The 24,273-nt window shown below is 40.6% G+C and overlaps 1 protein-coding gene across 3 annotated transcripts in view; it reads left to right on the forward strand.

Annotated features, from left to right (window-relative positions):
• The first annotated feature begins 3,498 nt into the window (after nucleotides 1-3,498).
• TAB3 (TGF-beta activated kinase 1 (MAP3K7) binding protein 3) overlaps nucleotides 3,499-24,273 on the forward strand; it is a 101,735-nt gene continuing 80,960 nt past the window's right edge. For 2 of the 3 annotated variants that reach the window (XM_067724420.1, XM_067724421.1), the window contains exon 1: nucleotides 3,501-3,862. The gene's annotated coding sequence lies outside the window, so the exon portion shown is untranslated. Of the gene's footprint in view, nucleotides 3,863-24,273 lie in introns of all 3 variants that reach the window. The other variant, XR_010940113.1, reaches the window with a different exon arrangement.

Below are 24,273 nucleotides of genomic sequence, written 5' to 3' on the forward strand. Positions count from 1 at the left end.
TATACATATATCCACCTTTTTTAGATTTCTTTCCCATCTAGGTCACCACAGAGCACTGAATAGAGTTCCCTGCGCTACACAGTAGGTTCTCATTAGTTATCTATTTTATACATAGTGGTGTATATATGTCAATTCCAATCTCCCAATTCATCCCATCCCCCGCTCCCCCTCTTGGTAACCATAAGTTTGTTCTCTACATCTATGACTCTATTTCTGCTTTGCAGATAAGTTCATCTGTACCATTTTTCTAGATTCCACATATATATGAGATATTATACAATATTTGTTTTTCTCTTTCTGACTTACTTCACTGTGTATGACAATCTCTAGGTCCATCCACGTCTCTGCAAATGGCACTATTTTGTTCCTTTTCATGGCTGAGTAATACTCCATTGTATATATGTGTCATATCTTCTTTATCCATTCATCTGTCAGTGGACATTGAGGTTGCTTCCATGTCCTGACTATTGTAAATAGTGCTGCAACGATCTTCTGGGAGAGCGCTTCCAGGGTCTTCCCTAAAGGCTCAACAGGAGGTGGCAAAACTGGCTCTGTGACTTCCTCCAGCTTAAAAAAGAGAAGACTAGAAGGGAGATTTGTATTAGTTACCATCCTTGAGAGAGTGTTGTAGATTTTCTCTCCCATTGGGGAAGGCGAGGCCAAGTGAGGGGACTTCTGAGCTGAGTGAGGAGTGTCTTCAAGATGTATCACTCTCCAGCTGCTTGGTTACTGAACTGCAGCTACCTATAGGTCCAATCTAGAGAGAGAATATTAGGGAGAGCCAACCACATATCTTTGGAGTTTGGAGAGCTGTGTTGATATAGACACTGCTGCCTGCTTCTTGCCAGAGGAATTCTGAAGGCAGGAAGCTTGCTGAGCAGCAGGGACAGGGTAGCATGTCTGTTGTTCAACATGGCCACGATTTGTGAGTTTCCCACAGATCAAGTGACTTTTGCAGAAAGCAAAAAAGCTTGAGCCTCTTGCTTGTGCTCTGCCGATGGATGAGGAGATACCAGAAGTAAGAAGTTCTGGGTATTCTACAAACGGCAGGAAGTGAGAAGAAGTTAGAAAAGCTTGATTCATATCAAACAACTGTGCCATGAGGAACGTGCTGAAGAATCATACTCACCCCATGAGAGAGCCAGCATTTGAATGCCTATCACATAAAAAGAACTGACAGCCTAGAGAGGACTTACAGCAGCATCAAAAAGTAAAAGAGACGAGGGGCTGAGGAGAGAGAGGCCCGATAGAAGAAAGAGCATCATTTGTGTCCTAGGATGTGCTATCAGATCTTCCCAGTGGGAGCCTAAGAAGAACGCCCAAATGAAACCGGGAGAGAGAGAGAGAGAGAGCTGACTTTAGACACCTGTCATATCCAGAGAGGACAAAGCTATCTCATGATTGTACCTGTAAAGCCATAATTTGCCCACCTCCATTCCCACCCTCTTATTCCCTAGAGGAGAAGAAACTGTGGTTAGCAAAACAGGGGAGGAGAAATAGAAGCCTAAGGAACAGAAAGATAAGGGTTATACCTGCTTCTTTGACTTCAAGCTCCTCACTGGGGGCAGGACCCAATTGGGAGAGGGAAGAAATAATTTTAAGTCAAGATCTGAGTTTTGATTATTTTCTGGGGCTGCTGGTTGTCCTCCCAACGTTTTTTCTAAAGTCAGAGAATTTTTAGCTAGGGACAAGACCGCTTAGAATGAGACCCCATTTCCCAGTCTACCCTGCGGGTAGATACAGTAATATGATTAAGTGATGTTAACAACCAACGGATAGTGCCCTTAAAGAAAATGGGTAGGCCTTCTTTTTCCTAATGACTGGAATGTCATGTGGTGCTGAGCCATTCTGGACCAAATATACTGGGATGGCAATCTAGGGATGGTGGGGCAAGAAGACAGAAGGAGACTAACTGCTCACTTTGTGGATAGAGCTGCTGTTCCACTTTTGCCATGTAATAAGCAAAAGTCTCAGCGCCATACTACAATACACATTTATTGCTCACTCATGGTTTTGTGAGTTGGCTGGGGCAGCTCTGTTTGGTGTGAAACCCTGAACTTGAAGCAGGTTTTCTACAAATGTTTTAACACACTAGTTCCCACTATGCGTGGGTGTGTGACAGGAGCGAATGGCTCCCTTTCTGACCACATCCAGCTTCTAAAATGAGTGGTTCTCAACACTGGAGCTGCTCTGCTTCAGAATGTGGGCCCGGTTCAGCTCTGCTTTATGTGTCTCATTCTCATTCCCAGGCTGCAGGGAGACTGGAAGCTCTCAGGACAGTGGCAGTTCCTTCCCATAGCAGCAGTTGGATGCAGTTTGCAGTTTTCCCCACACTTGCAGACACAGCATCTGGAGCCTCCCTCAGAGACACCAGCATCGGCAGATGCTGCTTCCTCCTCAGAGGTCTGAGTTTCAGCTCCACAAGGCCCCTGGTCTAAATATCTAAATTGTAATGACTGTAATAATCCCAACTGCTTTCCTTGGTTCCACTAGTTCTAGGCATAGTAGCTGCTTCCTTCAGTTGCTACCTCAACAATATATTAAGGGTTCTCTTCTTGCCTTTTTGGTTATATAATTATCAGTTCTTTATATTAACTTCTCTCCGTGAAAATACTGGAGGTGGTTTGTTTCCTGACATCACCCCGACTGATTCATTGGACTAAATCCCATGACTGTGAGACTCCCCTCAAGAATTTTCTCTTTGATAATTTCGTGACACCCCGCCTCCAATATCTGTCACTACTCTCTGTACTCATTTCTATCACAGAATTCACTGTACTGAACTGTCAGCATTGTTTTTTTCTCACCCATCTCCATCCTAGGCCAACAGATCCCTGAGGTCAGAGCACATCTGTTTCCTCAGTACCTGGCACATAGGAAACTCTGAAAAACAGAGGGTTTGAATGAATGAATAAATGAATGAGCGAGGAAAAATAAATCAGGAGCAGAAGCAGCTCTTTTAGTATGAGATTTGGAAGGCTCATGTAGTGCCAAAATGAAAGAGAAAGTTAGGTGGTGATGTGAGAAACAGGAGGGCTATGGTTGCATACAGCAAGCGAACCGACAACAGGATGAAGGGGCAGCTGAGACTTTGCAAAGAATACTCGGTGACAGGAAGAGTAGGGAGAGGAAAGGGTTGGAGGACTCCCGGAGACGCCAAAGTGTGTAAGCTGTTCGTGCTCTGGAGGGATGACCAAGCCTTAAGGGACTTCTCTCACTTCGCCTCCGGGTCCCGCCCAATCCTTTCCCTGGTTTTGGTCCTGGTTGCTCCGCCCCCTCCTTCTCCGCCCCGCGCTTCCAGAGGAAACAGGTAAAACACGGAGAACTGGGTCCTATTTCAGGGGCTGCTCTGGGCATGCGTCCTCGTCCTTCCGCGCGCAGGCGCAATAACGTTCGCCTGGTGCTGCACGTTTCCGATATGGGGTAGCGTTTGCTGTGAAGTCAGCTTAGGTTACCCTCATTGACCGCCTTTCCTGTGGGTCCCCGCCCTCCCGTGGTTGTGGGGGAAACCTCGCGAGATCGCCATCAGCAGTCCCCCGGCGGCGCCATCTTTGTGCCTGGCGAGCGACGGCGCTCGATGCGAACCCTGAAGCCGGAGGTTCGCTTGCCAAGCTCTCGCCGAGACCGGATCCAGGAAACACGAGGCGGGTCTCGGTGGGAGGGACGCATTGAAGGAGGAGGGAGGAAAGGGGGCGGCGGCGGCGGCGGCTGCTCCTCCTCTCACCGGACCCGGGCCCCGCGCAGCGCGCACCCAAGGGGGGGTCGGGCGGAGAAGCGACGCCGGGGCCGGACCCCCGTGGGAGCTGGCGACTGGCGTGAGGGCAAGGCGGCGGCAGCGGCGGACGAGGAGCAGCGGCTGCGGGTGAGTGTCCGTGAGGAGGCCCGGCACCTGCCCGAGCCGGGACGTCGGGGGTGGCCCTGGGGTCGTCCCGGTGACCCCTCTCCCGGGCGCTGGGCGTGTGCCGGTCTGCGGGTGTCCCGAGGGCTCGTCTCGGCCTGGGGCTGCGGCGGACTCCGGGAAATGCGGGGTTGCCGGAGGTTTGCGCAGGGCCTGACGCGCCCGCGCCCTCCCGGGACGCCCCTGGAGGCCGAGGAGAGAGGGAGTGGCCGGGGGCCTGGGTTGGCCTTCGCCCCCCGAGCCGAGAGGGATGATGTCGTTCCTCGCCGGACCCTGGGCATTACAAGTAGTGAACCTCTGTGGACTGGTTTCAAGCCCCAGCAAAGCGCTTGGGAATGAAGACTAGCAGCACCAAGGTTGGGGTTGTCGAGGGTGTTGAGACCTGGGAATGGTTAGTAGTGATAGTAGTAATTGTTCTGAAAGAGGTTTGCAATGATTGTTGGCAGGTGTGGAGTAAGGAGAAGATACTGTTGACGTTCATTTAAAGATCACACAAGCAGTCCTCTGAGGTCCAACAACAGATTAGAGTTATTCCCAGGTGGAATTCTATAGTTTAGTGCTGTGTGCCGGCTTATTAAGGTGCCTAAAAGCAGAATTTGGGGGGATGGGATGGGGGACAAGGTGGGTTATAAAGTAAGCTGCATATAAAGTCAGAAGTTCATACCGTTGATGCAAAGCATTTATGTCCTTACTGAAACGTAATTTATTTAAATTGCTTAAGAAAACTTGTCACCTTTGGTCCAGACGGGGCTTATCAATTCCATGTTCATCAGCAACGTTTGTCAACCAGACAACAATTTTGGCGTGTGATGTATTTAGTTCTGGTGTGTAAAAGAACAAGAATGAATGGGAAAGAAGAACAATTTGACAAACTTAGCTTCTTTTCCACTCTTTAGTGAAGGTAAATATTACATATGTGATTTTTATCTTAATATTTGACCGAACGTAATAATCTGTGTTCTGTCACTCTGAATTTTCTCCCACATGTTTCTTTGACACACTGTCAACACACTGTACAGTTTGTGTTGGAGCAAAGGGAGCTAACATTGAGTATTCAGGCACTGGGCTTGGTGGGTTACGTATGTTTGCATTTAATCCTCATAGCTACCCTGTGCTAAAGATGTTATCTTTGTTGTACAGATAAACACTAACCTCCAGTATTCTTCAGTAACTTTTCTGAGTAGGTCATATAGCTGGTAAATTGTGGAGCTAGAACCCAAACTCATGTGTGTCTGATTCTAGAATATGTGATTTTTCTACTATACTCTGCATAAGTGTATGTGCTGATTAATACATATTTTATGAAAATGGAAATTTTTGTTACAAAGAAACCTTTCAATTCTGTTGGTAATCTTGAAAGCGTTCAGTGTCCTTGGCTGAAGATAATCTCATTTTTTTTTCTTTGCAGATTTTTCCATTTTCTAGCCAGAGGTTAACATTTTAGCAGAAGTCTGCTGATTAGTGAGGATTCCTAGTAGTCGGTAGTGACCTATCTGAAATTCAGACGTTTTCAGTATCTTTGCCTTCAGTTTCAGCATGCCCAGGATACTTCAAAGATCAGATATCTTGTTTATTCTGGTCCTGAGTAGCTTTTCAAATTATATTACTAAAATAAAATATGAACTGTTTATAAGGATTTGAATTTGCTTTATCATAACTTGGAGGTTTACGCACACCTACCCACCCACCCACCTTCTCCAGCAAGTGAAGTACTTGATAGCAGATGTTTTTCTTCTCTTTAATTTAGTACAGAGGTTTTGGACCCAGTTTGTGGTTTGCAGAAAATACAGCAGCTGTTCTGGGATCCAGCATAATCTTTTATGGGGCTAGGGAGTGAAAGACCTGAGACGTTGGTGAAACAGTAGAAACATCTTCCCAGTGCATGGTCATTGGTCACTTTTGTCCCCCACTGGTCTCTGCTCTTGCATCTTTGACTTGATGCTGAACTTGCCTACCTGGCCATTATCTCTGCTCAAGAGAGAGTTCAACTGGAAGAGTAGCTGCTGAAAGCTGAAATTAAAAAAAAAAAAAAGAATGCTAAGTGCTGGCACTCATCCTCTACCAGGTCATTTGGTTAGGTTTACCTGTCGAATTAATTATCCCTGGCTGGAAGTTCTAGAAACATGGGCATAAGAGGCTGGAAGAAAAAACAGTCCTGTGCTCCTCAGGACGCATCTGCTTATGTTTTATGGAGTTTAGAGCTTTGCTTGAAATGTAATATCTTGAAATCCTCACGGGCGATGTTTGGTAATGAAAGAGCAAGTTTTTCATAATAGTTATACTCCCAAGAAAGGGTTAAATATATTCCTTACTTGTGAAGGTAATTACCGTATTTGGGCTACTGAGGTGAAAAAGTCAACAAATGATAATGTAACTGAGTGCTCACCAAGTAAATAAAAAAGCCTTTCTGAAATGATTTATATTGCCACTATATAAAGAAAAGACACCAGGAGATTGTCTCATACGTATTTAGAAGTTTATTTTCATACCTTCCTTATAATAAGCCTCAGTTTATTATCATGACCACAAATGTTCATTTGTCTAAAAGTGAAATGGTCCTATGAAATTTCTGAAACTGTCAAAATGAATTAATCCTAAATATTTAAGAACATTTATTATAGTTTAATTTATTGGCAGTTCTATTAATTTATTTGTCTGACCCTCTAACATCCCACTTCTCTCCTGCTTCAAATTTCTCTCCTTCCTCTGCTTCCTCTCTTTCTGGTGCTGTTCCTGCTGGTATCTGGAGCTTTCCATTAGTTCTCAATTGACACTGAAGTCTTCGGCAGAATCAATGATGACGAGGAGGGCAAGGAAACTTCTCTGAGTCCACTCCCCTTCTCCAAACCCTTGTGCTCTAGGAGGTCAAGAGGGACCCGGACAGGAGCCCTTTACCCACTCCATTCTCTCTTGCAAAGGAGAATGAGAGTAGCCAGAGAGAGGGGGGCAGTGTCAAGACCCTTGCCACGGCTTCTTTTCCTTCTCTCTCTGAAGCATTAAGGAGGAAAGTTTGTAAAAGCCCATCTGCTGCAGGAGTAGCCACTGTTCCCTCATTGTCTTCTGCAGCCCACCCCGACCCTCACACACTTTTTCCTTGCTCCTTTTAGCTGCCATCCCACCATTCATCCTTTATTCCCAAGTAGGTCGTGCCTTCCTCATCCCAGGATCTCCTTCCACTACAGCTCTACCTTTTTGTCCTTCTAACTCTGAAGCCTGATGCACTGTCGACTGCCCTCTTTCATGCCTTTCCTCCTCCTTGGCCTTGATCATGGAAGCCTAGGCCTGTGGTCCTAGGGGAGCTGACTCCCAGTTAGAGGAGGGAAGGATTCTTTTTTACTTCCAAGGCTTATTGGGGCAGGGATATTCTTTTATTCTAAGTTGACTGTTAAATGGGTTTTCCCATAGAAACATTGCCCATGCAGGTTCGGTATTTTATTATACCTGTAACCTTATGGATGTTTAAGCTTTAGTGGACTAGCTTGGAAATCTGGCACCTTAGATCTTTGTTTCCTGGGAAGGCAAGTTCTGAGGTTCAAGTAGGTGATTTAAAAAAACAGCTTGTGCTCCAGAAGTTGTTAGGGGTTGCATGCTTTTTGTTAATTACTCATGGGCTGGTAGGGAGCACAGGTTAAGCTATCCAAAATTATCTGTTATGTGGATCAGGTGGCTCTTCTGGGAGATAAACGGTTAGTCTTTTTAGATGGTCAGTGGAGAATTTCTGAATTTAGGCACATGTTTTGAAATACAATTGAAGTTCAGTCTATCCCAGGTTAATGTTTGTGGTGAATGTTTGTCCTTAGAGCAGATGTTACAGTGTTGTGGAAAAAACAGAATTTTTCTTTGTCATAAAAGGAATATCTTGTTCCCGCTATTTCTTGCTGCTGTTCTCAAACTTTTCAAGGGTATTGGAACTCCTACAGTTATTTTACCCAAGTTTACTTAGTGGTAAACATGGACAGTGTTTTATTTTAATCAAAAGATTTTAAAGTAAAGTTTTATTAGTTTGTTGTTGAAGTTGCATGCTGTTACCACCGTTTGTATGGTTCAAACAATTGAGGGATTTCAAAGTGATAAAAGCAAAGCAAAATACATTTAGAATTTGTTATCCATAAATGTGTTCAGTCTTAGCTTGGTTGAAGGACATATTTCTAATAAAAGGCGAGATGGGACCATTTTTTTTGGTCTCCAAACCAATCTTGTTTAAAAATGAATTTGAGTTAAGTACTGTTTATTTTAAGAGTTTACTAGATTATTTAATTACACACAGATTGCAGTGGTTAAAAATAAAATCTCTAGGGGTAAAATGCTCAAATGTTCAGATCTTACTTTTGACACTAACTAGCTCTGTGATCTTGGGCAAGTTGCTTAATCTCTGACCTGTTTCCTCATTTTTGAAGTTGGGATAGTGTAATGTCTACCTCACAGGATTTTCATGAGGATTAAATGAGATGTACAGAGGATGTACAGTATGTAGAACATGCCTAGCAATGGTAAATGCTCAAAAAGAGTTAGTTTTTCTTGCTATTATTACTACTTTGTCATCATCATTATTACTGCTGCTATTACTACTTTAGCTACCTTCTGACATAACACCCCTTCTGTTCTGGGTGTGTGTGTGTGTGTGTAAGATATATTTATTCGTTAATAATTTTTAAATGCAAAGCTTGGGGGGGGCCAGGGAGAGCAGTATATTCATTGCTGGATACATCCAAAATTGGCCATAGTGCAGGAAATTCATAAAATATTAAACTAATTTTTTTCAGTAACACCATTCCTATTATGTTAGGTATAAGGAACTGTGCCACTTTGACGTTATGAGCAAAACTGGATTATTTTAGTAATCACAGTCTTTATTAAAATTTGTTTAACTATAAGGCCAGAGCCTGTGTAGACAGAGCCTTAATTTCTAAATGGTTAAGACTTTCTTTTAGGAAGTCAGCACCATTTTCCCACAGAAATAATGTCACATATGGCCTTTAGATTCCCAGGCCAGCCCAGCATATCTGAATTTGAAGACTGATAGTACTATAAAAGCTAACTTCTATGTATAACAGTGTCTCAACAAGAATCTGCACTGAGTGCATCAGGTACTTAAAGATTATGAACACAATCTTGAAGATGGCGTGGTGGGGTCACATTCCTTCACGATTCCAGCAAGCACTCCCAAGCCTTGGGCAGAGGGCTTTCTTCTGGTGGAGGCTAAGGACAGGGTAAGTAGTGGGACCTGGTCTCTAGAAGGCAGGAGCTTTTTCCTGGCTTGGCTCCTCAAGAAGCTGTGTAGTGTAGTGGTTGCCAGTGTAGTGGTTGCCCTCGGTCTCTGTTCCATCACTTACAGAACTTCTCATGTGTAAAATGTAGATATAAGTACTGCCTATTTTACAAGGTTCTTGGGAGGATTAAATGTGTTAATATATATAAAGCAGTTAAAACAGTAGCTGGCCCATTGGTGAGTGCATGAGAAATGTTATATATATATTATTAACCTTTACTGTTTTAGGACTGCCAGAATACCCCTCTCTACTTGGCTGTCCACTGCCCATATCTGTTGTACTTAATATTTATTTATTTATTTGTTTGTTTATTTGGCTGCACCGGGTCTTAGTTGCAGCATGTGAGACCTTTAGTTGCGGCATGTGGGATCTAGTTCCACGACCAGGGATCGAACCCGGATCCCCTGAATTGGGAGTGCAGACTCTTAGCCACTGGACCAATAGAGGGAAGTCCCTCTTTTTTTTTTTTTTTTTTTTTTTTGTAGTACGCGGGCCTCTCACTGCTGTGGCCTCTCCCGCTGTGGAGCACAGGCTCCGGACGTGCAGCCTCAGCGGCCATGGCTCACGGGCCCAGCCGCTCCACCGCACGTGGGATCCTCCCCGACCGGGGCACGAACCCACGTCCCCTGCACCGGCAGGCAGACTCTCAACCACTGCGCCACCAGAGAAGCCCGGAAGTCCCTTTTTTGTACTTAAATAGGATTATTCTCCTCCCTTTCCACTGAGAAATAGTTTCATACCTTTTCATTTTCATCCCTGCCTAAAGTAAGCATCTTTTTTTGTGTGTGTGTTTTTGGCTTTTCTGGGGTTTATTTTATGTAGTAATATTGGAGAAATAGGTGGCATTTAAAGAGTCCCTTCTGGGAACCTCTCCTCATCCCCTTTTTAGGCTTTGTAGGAATGTGGAGACAACATTGCTTGAAGATACTGACTGTGGACATGTGATTGGGTCAGAATTGAGGTGCAAACTTTTGACTTTTGGTAGTTCTCACTGAGTTATTTTTTTAAAAAATAGGCAAAAATAGTACAGAATTCCATATGCCTTTCATCCAGGTATACACAGTGATGGTACGTTTGTCAAAACTAAGACACTAACATTGGTATATTATTATTAGCTAAACTGATTTTATTTGATTTCACTAGTTTTCCCACTAATGTCCTTTTCTGTTTTAGGATCCATTCGAGGGTACCATGTTGCATTTAGTTGTTAGATCATTTTTAATCTTTAGTGAATAAGTTTCTGTGGCCATAAAACCATTTTGTGATGTAAGCTTTCTGCAGATCCTCAAAAGGCCAGGTGTTTCCCCTGGGGTTGGCAACTTCAGGGAGTCATCTTGGCACTGAACTTTATAGTTTGAAATAAGAGGAGTCCTGTGATAGAGGAAAGAATGCTATGGTATTAGGGTGAGATTGAAGCATTTTTATAATTGAAAAATATGTTGGACTAAATGGGTTTTATGTACTGTTCACTTTTGGTGGATTTAGCTTCAGAGTGACAAGACATTCTTTTTAAAATGTTAAAGATATATAAAAAGCATGCTTCATATTGGATGTAGAAGCTAACTGGAATGAATTGCAGAAAGTACTTATAATTTTGATTGAGAAATTAATATTAAGTTAGGACAATAATTTGTTACTAATTTAGCACATTTGTTTATATGTGTTGGCTTCAGTTTGTGGTCGTGATTGATTTTATTTTGTCTTTTTCAGGGTACCGGATGCTATAGGTGCCATTGTCATTCTAAATTGTGACATATGCCTTAAGATTGATGTCACAGTCATCACTTAGTGTAAACAGAAAGTTATCTGTTAGGTTGCACATCATGAGCTTTACTTTAGAAAGTCTTATCTTTTCTGCCCCAGAAATAGGTTTTGGCTATTAGTCATGGATGGCAAAGAAATTAATTTTGAGTTGGTAAAATTTGGATGAAAATGTTTCAGTTGAATATGGTATGTGTTGAGGGACACTGTCAGTAAACAAGTACTCTTGGTGGGTGGAAATCCCCTAGTACTTAGAGAAAATTGGCAGAGGGGAGAACTTAATTAAATAGTTTCAGTTGTTTCTACTTATCAAGAGCTGCTTATGACATTGAACAAATCACCCAACTTCAAAGGACAAGGGTTTCTTCGTTTGTATATAAAATTAGGAGATTTGACTAGATGTGTGAATCTATTCATTTCTAAGATTTGAAACCCTTTTATTTAATAGAAACCTACTGTATAGCACAGGGAACTATATTCAATATCCTGTGATAAACCATAATGGAAAAGAATGTGGGAAAAAAAGAAAAAAAAAGAATGTGAAAAAGAATGTGTGTGTGTGTATATATATATATATATATATCACTGAATCACTTTGCTGTACTGCAGAAATTAACACAACATTGTAAATCAACTGTACTTGAATAAAATAAATTAAAAAAAAACCTATAAGGTCAATTTGCTTATCTTGGATCTTTATGAATCAGCATTAGTCACTAATCTAGGTATAAATCAGTTTATCTTTCAGCGTTCAAATAGTTTCAAACCATTGTTACTGTAAGTTTGAGAGTCTCTAGTTGGTTTGACAGCTCTATCAATATTTTTTGGTAATTAGCATGTTGTCTAATACCTGCTTTTTTAGTTTTTGTTAAGTTATTTAATTTCTGTGCTTTGACCTGAAGTAGTGGACTTCAAACTTTTTTGCTCTCATATCCCCTAACCAATTTTGAAAAATAGGTACTCTTTCACACTTAAAAAATTATTAAAATTTAATATATTTACAGAAAGTACACATCAAAAAATTATTAAAATTTAATATATGTACAGAAAGTACACATCAGTAGTGAACAGTTTAGTGAATTTTCACAAACTGAGCACACTTGTGTACCAGCAGCCAGATCAAGAAAGTGAACATGACCAGCCACTTTCAGAAGCCCCTTTTGTTTGCCCTTTTGGTCACTTGCCGCCCTATCATCCCCCCACCGTTTCCATGACTTTTTTTTCTTAATTTAATTTTATTTATTATTTTATTTTTGGCTGCATTGGGTCTGCGTTGCTGCACGAGGGCTTTCTCTAGTTGCGGCGAGTGGGGGCTACTCTGTTGTGGTGCGCGGGCTTCTCATTGCAGTAGCTTCTCTTGTTGCAGAGCACGGGCTCTAGGCGCGCGGGCTTCAGTAGTTGTGGCATGCGGGCTCTAGAGCGCAGGCTCAGTAGTTGTGGCACACGGACTTAGTTGCTCTGCGGCATGTGGGATCTTCCCGGACCAGGGATTGAACCCGTGTCCCCTGCATTGGCAGGTGGATTCTTAACCACTGCGCCACCAGGGGAGCCCTTCCCTGACTTTTAACATCAAAGATTAGGTTTGCCTACTTTTGTATTTTATATAAATGGAATCCTACTGTACTCTCTTTTGCAGCATTATGAATGTGAGATTTATCTGTATTGTATATAGTTGTTAACTATTCCTTCTCATTACTGTATATTTCATTATGTGAATATATCATTCTGTTGTTGATGGGTATGTAGGTAGGTCTCAGTTTTTGGAGAATGTCTTTGTTGACCTTGGAGTGGGCAAAGATTTCTTAAACAGGACTTTTTCAATGATACATATTTGTTTTAGAGTTGTGACTAGAGAAAGAATGAGAAAACTGGCTTACTTTAATACAGGCATCTAAACAATTTTGAAAATATTAATATATAGTAAAAATCTTTTAGTCTGTAAATCTTAGGGAAAGTGTCAGATTTAAAACTAGAACTAGGTGACTGAGGTTTGTGCTTTTATAACTGTTTTGGGTGGTATTCCTTCAGAAATGTGTCATGTACTCCCTTGCCTATTTTGACTTGCTGATTTGTAGAAGTTCTTTACTGTATGCTAGAAATGAACCCTCACTCACTGCAGGGGCATGCTTTTTCATTTTTAATGTGTCTTCTGATAAACCAAAGTTTTAAATTTTAAGGTAGTCTGATTTATCAGTGTTTTATGTTTAAACTAGACATCAGGTTCGGTTTAAAATATCCTTTCCTATCCCAAGGTCTTGAAGATATTCTCTGTCATCTTCCAGAAACTTTATTGTTTTAGCCTTCTTATATAGGTCTAACATCTACCTGAAAGTAATTTTTGTGCATCGTGTGAGGAAGAGGACAATATTCCTTTTTTCCACATGGATAGCTAATTGGCCCAGCACACTGTCTTTTCCCTACTGTTGTCAAGAATCAGATATTCCTGTGTCTCTGGTTGTGTTACTTGGCTGTCCTGTTCCATTGGTCCTTGCACTGATACCACACTGTCTTCTTTACTGTAGGTTTGTTGTAAGTCTTGATGTTCAGTAGAACAAGCTCTTCCACCCAATTGTCCTTTGAGAGCATCTTGGCTATTCTTGGCCCTTTGCACATTTATGTGAATTTTAGTATCATATTGGAACTTCCCACACATCACACATACACACACTGACACAACATACCGAGGGATTTTGACTGAATTTGCATGGAATCTATAGAGCAATTTAGGAAGAATTGACATCTTTATCATGTTGCTTTCTAATTCATGAACATGATATACCACTCCATTTATTTAGGTCCTCTTTAATTTTTCTCAGTAATGTTTATAATTTTCTCTAAAAGTCATTCACAACTTTTGAAAGTTTTATTCCTAGATCTTGATACTTTTTGATATTGTAAGTTTTTATAGATTTCATTTGTTTATAAAAATACAATTGACTTTTGTATATCAAGCTTGTATCTATCAGTTGTGCTAAACGTTTATTACTTTTAGGAATTTATCTTTTAGAATCTTGTTTTTTCCTTTCAAACTGTGACACTTTTGTTTCTTAGTGTTCTGACTAGTACTTATATTATAAGATAAACTAAGTGAATAGAAGTGGTAGTAGAGGGCAGTATTTTCTAGTTCCCTTTCTCAAGGGGAAAACTTTCAACATTTCTACTCTAAATATGATACTTGGTGTAATTTTTTACCTGTAACTCTATTGAAGTTTCATTCTGTTTGTGGTTTGGTAAGAGCTCATATCATGAGTGATACTCGATTTTATCAAATGCTTTTCCTATTGTTAATATATTATTTTACTTCTCGAATCAAATTATATCGATAGATTTCCTAATGCCAAATCAACTTTGCATTCCAGGAATAAACCCAATTTGGTCATTATCACATTTTCCTCTTACTTAACATAGGAACTTTGTACCTTTGTTCTTGAGTCAGATTGGCCTCTAATTTTGTTTTATTGTCCAGTTTTGGCGGACTTGTAAAAAGAGTTAAGGAAGGTACCTGTTATTTCTTTTAAAAAATTTATTTTTTCTATTTATTTAAACTAAAACAAAACAAGTTCACCCATTTCTTCCACTCTCACCTCTTGCAATCACAAATCTGTTTTCTGTATCTATGAGCTTTTTTTTTCTTTTTAAGATTCTGCAAATAATAGAGACTATATGATGTTGCATATAATAGAGACCATATGATATTTTCTTCCTCTGACTTTTTTCACTTAGCATAACGCCCTTGAAGAGCCCTTGAGGTCCATCCATGTTGTCACAAATGGCAAGGTTTCATTCTTTTCTAAGGCTGAATAATACACCACAGTTTCCTTTATCCATTTATTCCTTGATGGACCCTTAGGTTGTTTCCATATTTTGGCTATTTTATAATTTATATAATGCTGCAGTGAACATGGGGGTGCATATAGCTTTCCAAATTAGTGTTCTTGTTTTCTTTAGATAAATACCCAAACATGGAATTGCCGGATTGTATGGTAGTTCTATTTTTGATGTTTTTGAGGAACCTCCATACTGTTTTCCATAGTGGCTGCACCAATTTACATTACCACCAACAGTACACAAGGGTTCCCTTTTCTCACATCCTTGCTAGCACTTGTTATTTCTTGTCTTTTTGATAATAGTCATTCTGAGAGGTGTGAGGTGGTATCTCATTGCGGTTTTGATATGCATTTCCCGGATAATTAGTGATGTTAAGCACCTTTTCATGTACCTTTTGGCCATCTATATGTCTTCTTTGGAAAAATGTCCATTCACATCTACCCATTTTTTTTTTTTTTTTTTTTTTTTTTTTTTTTTTGCGGTACGCGGGTCCCTCACTGTCGCGGCCTCTCCCGCCGCGGAGCACAGGCTCCGGACGCGCAGGCTCAGCGGGCCCACGGGCCCAGCCGCTCCGCGGCACGCGGGATCCTCCCAGACCAGGGCACGAACCCGTATCCCCTGCATCGGCAGGCGGACTCTCAACCACTGCGCCACCAGGGAAGCCCTACCCATTTTTTAATCAGATTGTTTCTTTTCCTGTGGAGTTGTGTGAGTTTTTTGTATATTTTGAATATTAGTCCGTTATCAGATGATTTGAAAATATTTTCTCCCATTCTGTAGGTTGCCTTTTCATTTCTTGATGTTTCCTTCACTGTGCAGAAGCGTTTTTGGTTTGATGTAATCTCACTTGTTTAGTTTTGCTTTTGTTGCCTTGGCTTTTGGTGTCAGATCCAAACAATGATCACCAAGACCTATGTCAGGGAGCTTACTGCCTGTGTTTTCTTCTAGGAGTTTTATGGTTTTGGGTCTTACAGTCATGTCTTTATTCTATTTTGAATTAATTTTTGGGTATAGTGTAACATAGTGGTCCGTTTTTTGTTTTGCATGTGGCTGTCCAATTTTCCCAACACCATTTATTGAAGAGACTCATTTTCCCATTGTATATTCTTGGCTTCTTTGTCATAAATTAGTTGATCCTATATGTGTGGGTTTATTTCTGGACTCTCTGTTCTGTACCATTGATCTATGTGTCTGTTTTTATGCCAATTCCATACAGTTTTTTTTTAAATTAAATTATGACTTTGATATTCATCCTATCCTCAACTCTGAGGTCCTTTTCAACGGTACCACCACTATGTATATCAGGACAGCTAAACTCAAAGCAGTCCCTGAAAAACAGCACAAAGACCCAAGTCCGAAACAGAGGTCACAGGGTGGGAGTGGAGGAGTGCCTAAGCCATTTTTCAGGACGTGTATTACTTTTTTTTTTTTAACATCTTTATTGGAGTATAACTGTTTTACAATGATGTGTTAGTTTCTGCTTTATAATAAAGTGAATCAACTATACATATATCCCCATATCTCCTCCCTCTTGCGTCTCCCTCCCTCCCACGCTCCCTATCCCACCCCTCTAGGTGGTCACAAAGCACCGAGCTGATCTCCCTGTGCTACGTGGCTGCTTCCCACTAGCTATCATTTTACATTTGGTGGTATATGTAAGTCCATGCCACTCTCTCACTTCGTGCCAGATTACCCTACCCTCTCCCCATGTCCTCAAGTCCATTCTCTATGTCTGCATCTTTATTCCTGTCCTGCCCCTAGGTTCTTCAGAACCTTTTTTTTTTTTAACATTCCATATATATGTGTTAGCATACGGAATTTGTTTTTCTCTTTCTGACTTACTTCACTCTGTATGACAGACTCTAGGTCTATCCACCTCACCACAAATAACTCACTTTCGTTTCTTTTTATGGCTGAGTAATATTCTATTGTATATATGTGCCACATATTCTTTATCCATTCGTCTGTGGATGGACACTTAGGTTGCTTCCATGCCCTGGCTATCGTAAATAGAGCCGCATTGAACATTTTGGTACATGACTCTTTTTGAATTATGGTTTTCTCAAGGTACATGCCCAGTAGTGGGATTGCTGGGTCGTACGGTAGTTCTATTTTTAGTTTTTTAAGGAACCTCCATACTATTCTCCATAGTGGCTGTATCAATTTACATTCCCACCAGCAGTGCAGGAGGGTTCCCTTTTCTCCACACCCTCTCCAGCATTTTTGTTTGTAGATTTTTTGATGATGGCCATTATGAATGGTGTGAGGTGACACCTCATTGTAGTTTTGACTTGCACTTCTCTAATGATTAGTGATGTTCAGCATTCTTTCATGTGTTTGTTGGCAGTCTGTATATCTTCTTTGGAGAAATGTCTATTTAGTTCTTCTGCTTATTTTTGGATTGGGTTGTTTGTTTTTCTGATATTGAGCTGCATGAGGTGCTTGTAAATTTTGGAGATTACTCCTTTGTCAGTTGCTTCATTTGCAAATATTTTCTCCCATTTTGAGAGTTGTCTTTTGGTCTTGTTTATGGTTTCCTTTGCTGTGCAAAAGCTTTGAAGTTTCATTAGGTCCCATTTGTTTATTTTTGTTTTTATTTCCATTTCTCTAGGAGGTGGGTCAAAAAGGATCTTGCTGTGATTTATGTCATAGAGTGTTTTGCCTTTGTTTTCCTCTAAGAGTTTTATATAGTGTTTGGCCTTGCATTTAGGTCTTTGATCCATTTTGAGTTTACTTTTGTGTATAGTGTTAGGGAGTGTTCTAACTTCATTCTTTTACATGTCGCTGTCCAGTTTTCCCAGCACCACTTACTGAAGAGGCTGTCTTTTATCCTTTGTATATTTGTGCCTCCTTTATCAAAAATAAGGTGATCATATGTGTGTGGGTTTATCTCTGGGCTTTCTGTCCTGTTCCATTGATCTGTATTTCTGCTTTTGTGCCAGTAACATATTGTCTTCATTACTGTAGCTTTGTAGTATAGCCTGAAGTCAGGGAGCCTGATTCCTCCAGCTCCATTTTTCTTTCTGAATATTGCTTTGGCTGTTCGGGGTCTTTTGTGTTTCCATACAAATTGTGAAATTTTTTGTTCTAGTTCTGTGAAAAATGCCATTGGCAGTTTGATAGGGATTGCATTGCATCTGTAGATTGCTTTGGGTAGTACAGTCATTTTCACAGTGTTGATTCTTCCAATCCAAGAACATGGTATATCTTTCCATCTGTTTGTATCATCTTTAATTTCTTTCATCAGTTTTTTTTATCTTTTTCTGCCTACAGTTCTTTTGTCTCCTTAGATGGGTTTATTCCTCGGTATTTTCTTCTTTTTGTTGCAGTCGTAAAGGGGAGTGTTTCCTTAATTTCTCTTTCAGATTTTTCATCAGTGTATAGGAATGCCAGAGATTTCTGTGCATTAATTTTGTATCCTGCTACTTTACCACATTCATTGATTAGCTCTAGTAGTTTTCTGGTGGCATATTTAGGATTCTCTATGTATAGTATCATGTTATCTGCAAACAGTGACAGCTTTACTTCTTCTTTTCTGATTTGGATTCCTTTTATTACTTCTCTGATTCCTGTGGCTAAAACTTCCAAAACTATGTTGACTACTAGTGGTGAGAGTGGACAACCTTGTCTTGTTTTGATCTTAAAGGGAATGGTTTCAGTTTTTCACCATTGAAAACGAAGTTGGCTGTGGGTTTGTCATATATGGCCTTTATTATGTTGAGGAAAGTTCTCTCTATGCCTACTTTCTGCAGGGTTTTTATCATAAAGGGGTGTTGAATTTTGTCAAAAGCTTTCTCTGCATCTATTGAGATGATCATATGGTTTTTCTCCTTCAATTTGTTAATATGGTTTATCACATTGATTGATTTGCGTATATTGCAGAATCCTTGCATTCCTGGAATAAACCCCACTTGATCATGGTATATGATCCTTTTAATGTGCTGTTGGATTCTGTCTGCTAGTATTTTGTTGAGGATTTTTGCATCTATGTTCATCAGTGATATTGGCCTGTAGTTTTCTTTCCTTGTGACATCTTTGTCTGGTTTTGGTATCAGGGTGATGGTGGCCTTGTAGGATTAGTTTGGGAGTGTTCCTCCCTCTGCTATATTTTGGAAGTGTTTGAGAAGGATGGGTGTTAGCTTTTCTCTAAATGTTTGATAGAATTCGCCTGTGAAGCCATCTGGTCCTGGGCTTTTGTTTGTTGGAAGATCTTTAATCACAGTCTCCATTTCCGTGTTTGTGATTGGTCTGGTTATATTTTTTATTTCTTCCTGGTTCAGTCTCGGAAGATTGTGCATTTCTAAGAATTTGTCCATTTCTTCCAACTTGTCTATTTTATTGGCATATAGTTGCCTGTAGTAATCTTTCATGATTCTTTGTATTTCTGCAATGTCAGTTGTAACTTCTTTTTCATTTCTAATTCTATTGATTTGAGTCTTTTCCCTTTTTTTCTTGATGAGTCTGGCTAATGGTTTATTCATTTTGTTTATCTTCTCAAAGAATCAGCTTTTAGTTTTATTGATCTTTGCTCTCCTTTCCTTCATTTCTTCATTTCTGATCAGATCTTTATGCTTTCTTTCCTTCTGCTAAGTTGGGGGGTTTTTGTTCTTCTTTCTCTAATTGCTTTAGATGTAAGGTTAGGTTGTTTATTTGAGATATTTCTTGTTTCTTGAGGTAGGATTGTATTGCTATAAACTTCCCTCTTAGAACTGCTTTTGCTGCATCCCATAGGTTTTGGGTCGCCATGTTTTCATTGTCATCTGTTTCTAGGTATTTATTGATTTCTTCTTTGATTTCTTCAGTGATCTCTTGATTATTAAGTAGTGTATTGTTTAGCCTCCATGTGTTTGTATTTTTTACAGATTTTTTTCCTGTAATTGATAGCTAGTCTCATAGCGTTGTGGTTGGAAAAGATACTTGATACGATTTAAGTTTTCTTAAATTTACCAAGGCTTGATTTGTGACCCAAGATATGATGTATCCTGGAGAATGTTCCATGAGTACTTGAGAAGAAACTGTATTCTGTTGATTTTGGGCAGAATGTCCTATAAATATCAACTAAGTTATTTCTTTTTAATGTATGATTTAAAGCTTGTGTTTCCTTATTTATTTTCATTTTGGACGATCTGTCCATTGGTGAAAGTGGGGCGTTAAAGTCCCCTACTATGATTGTGTTACTCTCGATTTCCCCTTTTATGGCTGTTAGCATTTGCATTATGTATTGAGGTGCTCCTGTGTTGGGTGTATAAATATATACAACTTTTATATCTTCTTCCTGGATTGATCCCTTGATCATTATGTAGTGTCCTTCTTTGTCTCTTGTGACAGTCTTTATTTTAAAGTCTGTTTTGTTTGATATGAGAATTGCTGCTCTAGCTTTCTTTTGATTTCCATTTGCATGGAATATCTTTTTCCATCTTCTCACTTTCAGTCTGTATGTGTCCCTAGATCTAAAGTGGGTCTCTTATAGACAGCATATATATGGGTCTTGTTTTTGTATCCATTCAGCCAGTCTTATGTCTTTTGGTGGGACCATTTAATCCATTTACATTTAAGGTAATTATCGGTATGTATGTTCTTATTACCATTTTCTTAGTTGTTTAAGTTTGTTATTGTAGGTCTTTTTCTTCTCTTATGTTTCTTGCCTAGAGAAGTTCCTTTAGCATTTGTTGTAAAGCTGGTTTGGTGGTGCTGAATTCTCCTAGCTTTTGCTTGTCTGGAAAGGTTTTAATTCCTCTGTCGAATCTGAATGAGATCCTTGCTGGGAAGAGTGATCTTGGTTGTAGGCTTTTCCCTTTCATCCCTTTAAATATGTCCTGCCACCCCCTTCTGGCTTGCAGAGTTTCTGCTAAAAGATCAGCTGTTAACCTTATGGGGATTCCCTTGTGTGTTATTTATTGTTTTTCCCTTGTTGCTTTTAATATGTTTTCTTTGTATTTAATTTTTGATAGTTTGCTTAATATGTGTCTTGGCGTATTTCTCCTTGGATTTATCCTGTATGGGACTCTCTGTGCTTCCTGGACTTGATTAACTATTTCCTTTCCCATATTAGGGAAATTTTCAACAGTAATCTTTTCAAATATTTTCTCAGTCCGTTTTTTTTCTCTTCTTCTGGGACCCCTATAATTCGAATGTTGGTGCGTTTAATGTTCTCCCAGAGGTCTGTAAGAATGTCCTCAATTCTTTTCATTCTTTTTTCTTCTGCTCTGTGGTAGTTATTTCCACTATTTTATCTTCCAGGTCACTTATCCGTTCTTCTGCCTCAGTTATTCTGCTATTGATTCCTTCTAGAGAACTTTAAATTTCATTTATTGTCTTGTTCATCATTGTTTGTTTGCTCTTTAGTTCTTCTAGGTCCTTGTTAAACGTTTCTTGTATTTTCTCCATTCGATTTCCAAGATTTTGGATCTTTACTGTCATTACTCTGAATTCTTTTTCAGGTAGACTGCCTGTTTCCTCGTCATTTGTTTGGTCTGGTGGGTTTTTACCTTGCTCCTTCATCTGCTGTGTGTTTCTCTGTCTTCTCATTTTGCTTAACTTACTGTGTTGGGGTCTCCTTTTTGGAGGCTGCAGGTTTGTAGTTTCCGTTGTTTTTGGTGTCTGCCCCCAGAAGGTAAGGTTGGTTCAGTGGGTTGTGTAGGCTTCCTGGTTGGGGGGACTGGTGCCTGTGTTTTGGTGGATGATGCTGGATCTTGTCTTTCTGGTCGGCAGGACTGTGTCCGGTGGTGTGTTTTGGGGTGTCTCTGTCTTTATTATGATTTTAGGAACCTCTCTGCTAATGGATGGGATTGTTTTCCTGTCTTGCTAGTTGTTCGGCATAGGGTGTCCCGCACTGTAACTTGCTGGTCATTGAGTGGAGCTGGGTCTTAGTGTTGAGATGGAGATCTGTGGCTGAGCTTTTGCCATTTGATGTTACGTGGAGCCGGGAGGTCTCTGGTGGACCAGTGTCCTGAACTCGGCCTTCCCACCTCAGAGGCACAGGCCTGACACCCGCTCGGAACACCAAGACTCTGTCATCCACATGGCTCAGAAGAAAAGGGAGGGAAAAAAAAAAGGAAAGAATAAAATAAAATTGTTGTTAAAGTAAAAATTGAAAAATAATTATTAAAAATAACAGAAACTTGAAAAGTAATTAAAAAAAAGAGAAAAAAGAGAGAGAAACCAAACCAAGAAACAAATCTACCAATGATAAGTGCTAAAAAGTATACTAAGAAAAGAAAACAAAACACACACACACCAAACCGGACAGACAGAACTCTAGGACAAATGGTAAAAGCAAAGCTATACAGACAAAATCACACAAAGAAGCGTACACATACACACTCACAAAAAGAGAAAAAGGAAAAACATAATTCTATATATAAAAAAAAGGAAGAGAGCGACCAAATCAATAAACAAATCTACCAGTGATAATAACTTGTACATACTGACTTAAGATAAGCATAAATCTAGAAACAAATCAGATGCAGAAAGCAAACCCCAGGTCTACGGTTGCTCCCAAAGTCCACCACCTCAATTTTGGAATGACTCGTCTATTCAGGTATTCCACAGATGCAAGATATATCAAGTTGATTATGGAGATTTAATCCGCTGCTCCTGAGGCTGCTGGGAGAAGTTGCCGTTTCTCTTCTTTGTTCTCACAGCTCCTGGGATTCAGCTTTGGATTTGGCCCCGGCTGTGTGGGTAGGTCTCCTGAGGGCGTCTGTTCTCGCCCAGACAGGCCTGGGTTAAAGGAGCAGCCGATTAGGGGGCTCTGGGTCACTCAGGCCAGTGGTAGGGAGGAGTACGGAGTGCGGGGCAAGCCTGCGGCGGCAGAGGCCAGCATGATGTAGCAACATCCTGAGGCGTGCCATGTGTTCTCCCAGGGAAGTTGTCCCTGGATCTCGGGACCCTGGCAGTGGTGGGCTGCACAGGCTCCCGGGAGGGGAGGTGTGGATAGTGACCTGTGCTTGCACACAGGTTTCTTGGTGGCTGCAGCAGCAGCCTTAGCATTTCATGCCCATCTCTGGTGTCCGCTCTGATAGTTGAGGCTCGTGCCCATCTCTGGAGCTTGTTTAGGTGGTGCTCTGAATTCCCTCTCCCTGCACACCCCAAAACAGTGGTTTCTTGCCTTTTAGGCAGTTGCAGACTTTTACCCGGCTCGCTGTGGCTCACTAGCCCCCTTCAGGGTATATTCACACAGCCAACCCCAGTCTTCTCCCTGGGATCTGACCTCCGAAGCCCGACCGTCAGCTCCCAGCCCCCACCCTCCCCGGTGGGTGAACAGACAAGCCTCTCGGGCTGGAGAGTGCTGGTTGGCACCGATCCTCTGTGTGGGAATCGCTCCGCTTTGCCCTCTCCACCCCTGTTGCTGCACTCTCCTCCGTGGCTCTGAAGCTCCCCCACCCCCGCCACCCCCACCCCTGTCTCCGCCAGTGTAGGGGCTTCCTAATGTGTGGAAACTTTTCCTCCTTCACAGCTCCCTCCCAGGGGTGCAAATCCTGTCCCTATTCTTTTTTTGTCTCTTTTTTCTTTTGCCCTACTGACTTACATGGGGAGTTTCTTGCCTTTGGGGAAGTCTGAGGTTTTCTGCCAGCATTCAGTAGGTGTTCTGTAGGAGTTGTTCCACATGTAGATGTATTTCTGATATATTTGTGGGGAGGAAGGTGATTTCCACGTCTTACTCCTCCGCCATCTTGAAGGTCTCCCTCCATACTGTTTTGATTAGTATAACTTTTTAATATAGTTTGAAACCAGAAAACATGATGCCTCCAGCTTTGTTCTTATTTCTCAAGATTGACTATTGGAGGTTTTTTGTGATTCCATACAAATTTCAGGATTGTTTTTCTTTTTGTGAAAAATACCATTGGAATGTTGACAGGGATTTCATTGAATCTGTGGATTGCTTTAGGTAGTATAGACATTTTAACAGTATTAATTCTCCCAATCCATGAGCATAGACTATCTTTCTGTTTATTTCTGTCATCAGTTTCTTTTGTCAGTGTCTTGTAGTTTTCAGTATATAGGTCTTTAACCTCCTTGGTTAGATTTATCCTAGATAGTTTATTCTTTTTGATGCAGTTGTAAATGGGATTATTTTCTTAACATCTCTTTCTGATAGTTAATTATTAGTGTAAAGAAACAGGGTTTTTGTGTATTGATTTTGTATCCTGCAAGTTTACTGAATTTGTTTATTAGTTGTAACAGTTTTTTGATGGAATCCTATGGGTTTGCTATATATAATCTCATGTCGTCTGCAAAAATTGATAGTTTTACTTTTTTCTTTCCAGCTTGGATGCTTTTTATTTCTTTTTCTTGCCTAATTTCTGTGGCTAGTTCTTCCAATGCTATGTTGAATTAAAGTGATGAGAGTGGACATTGTCTTGTTCCTGATCTTAGAGGAAAACTTTTAGCTTTTTACTGTTGAATATAGTGTTAGCTGTGTGCTTGTTACATACATCCTTTTATTATGTTTAGGTTCATTCCCTCTGTACCCGCTTCGCTGAGAATTTTTATCATGAATGAATGTTCAATTTT

Source organism: Pseudorca crassidens, chromosome X (assembly GCF_039906515.1).
Source record: "Pseudorca crassidens isolate mPseCra1 chromosome X, mPseCra1.hap1, whole genome shotgun sequence".
Classification (NCBI taxonomy): Eukaryota; Metazoa; Chordata; class Mammalia; order Artiodactyla; family Delphinidae; genus Pseudorca; species Pseudorca crassidens.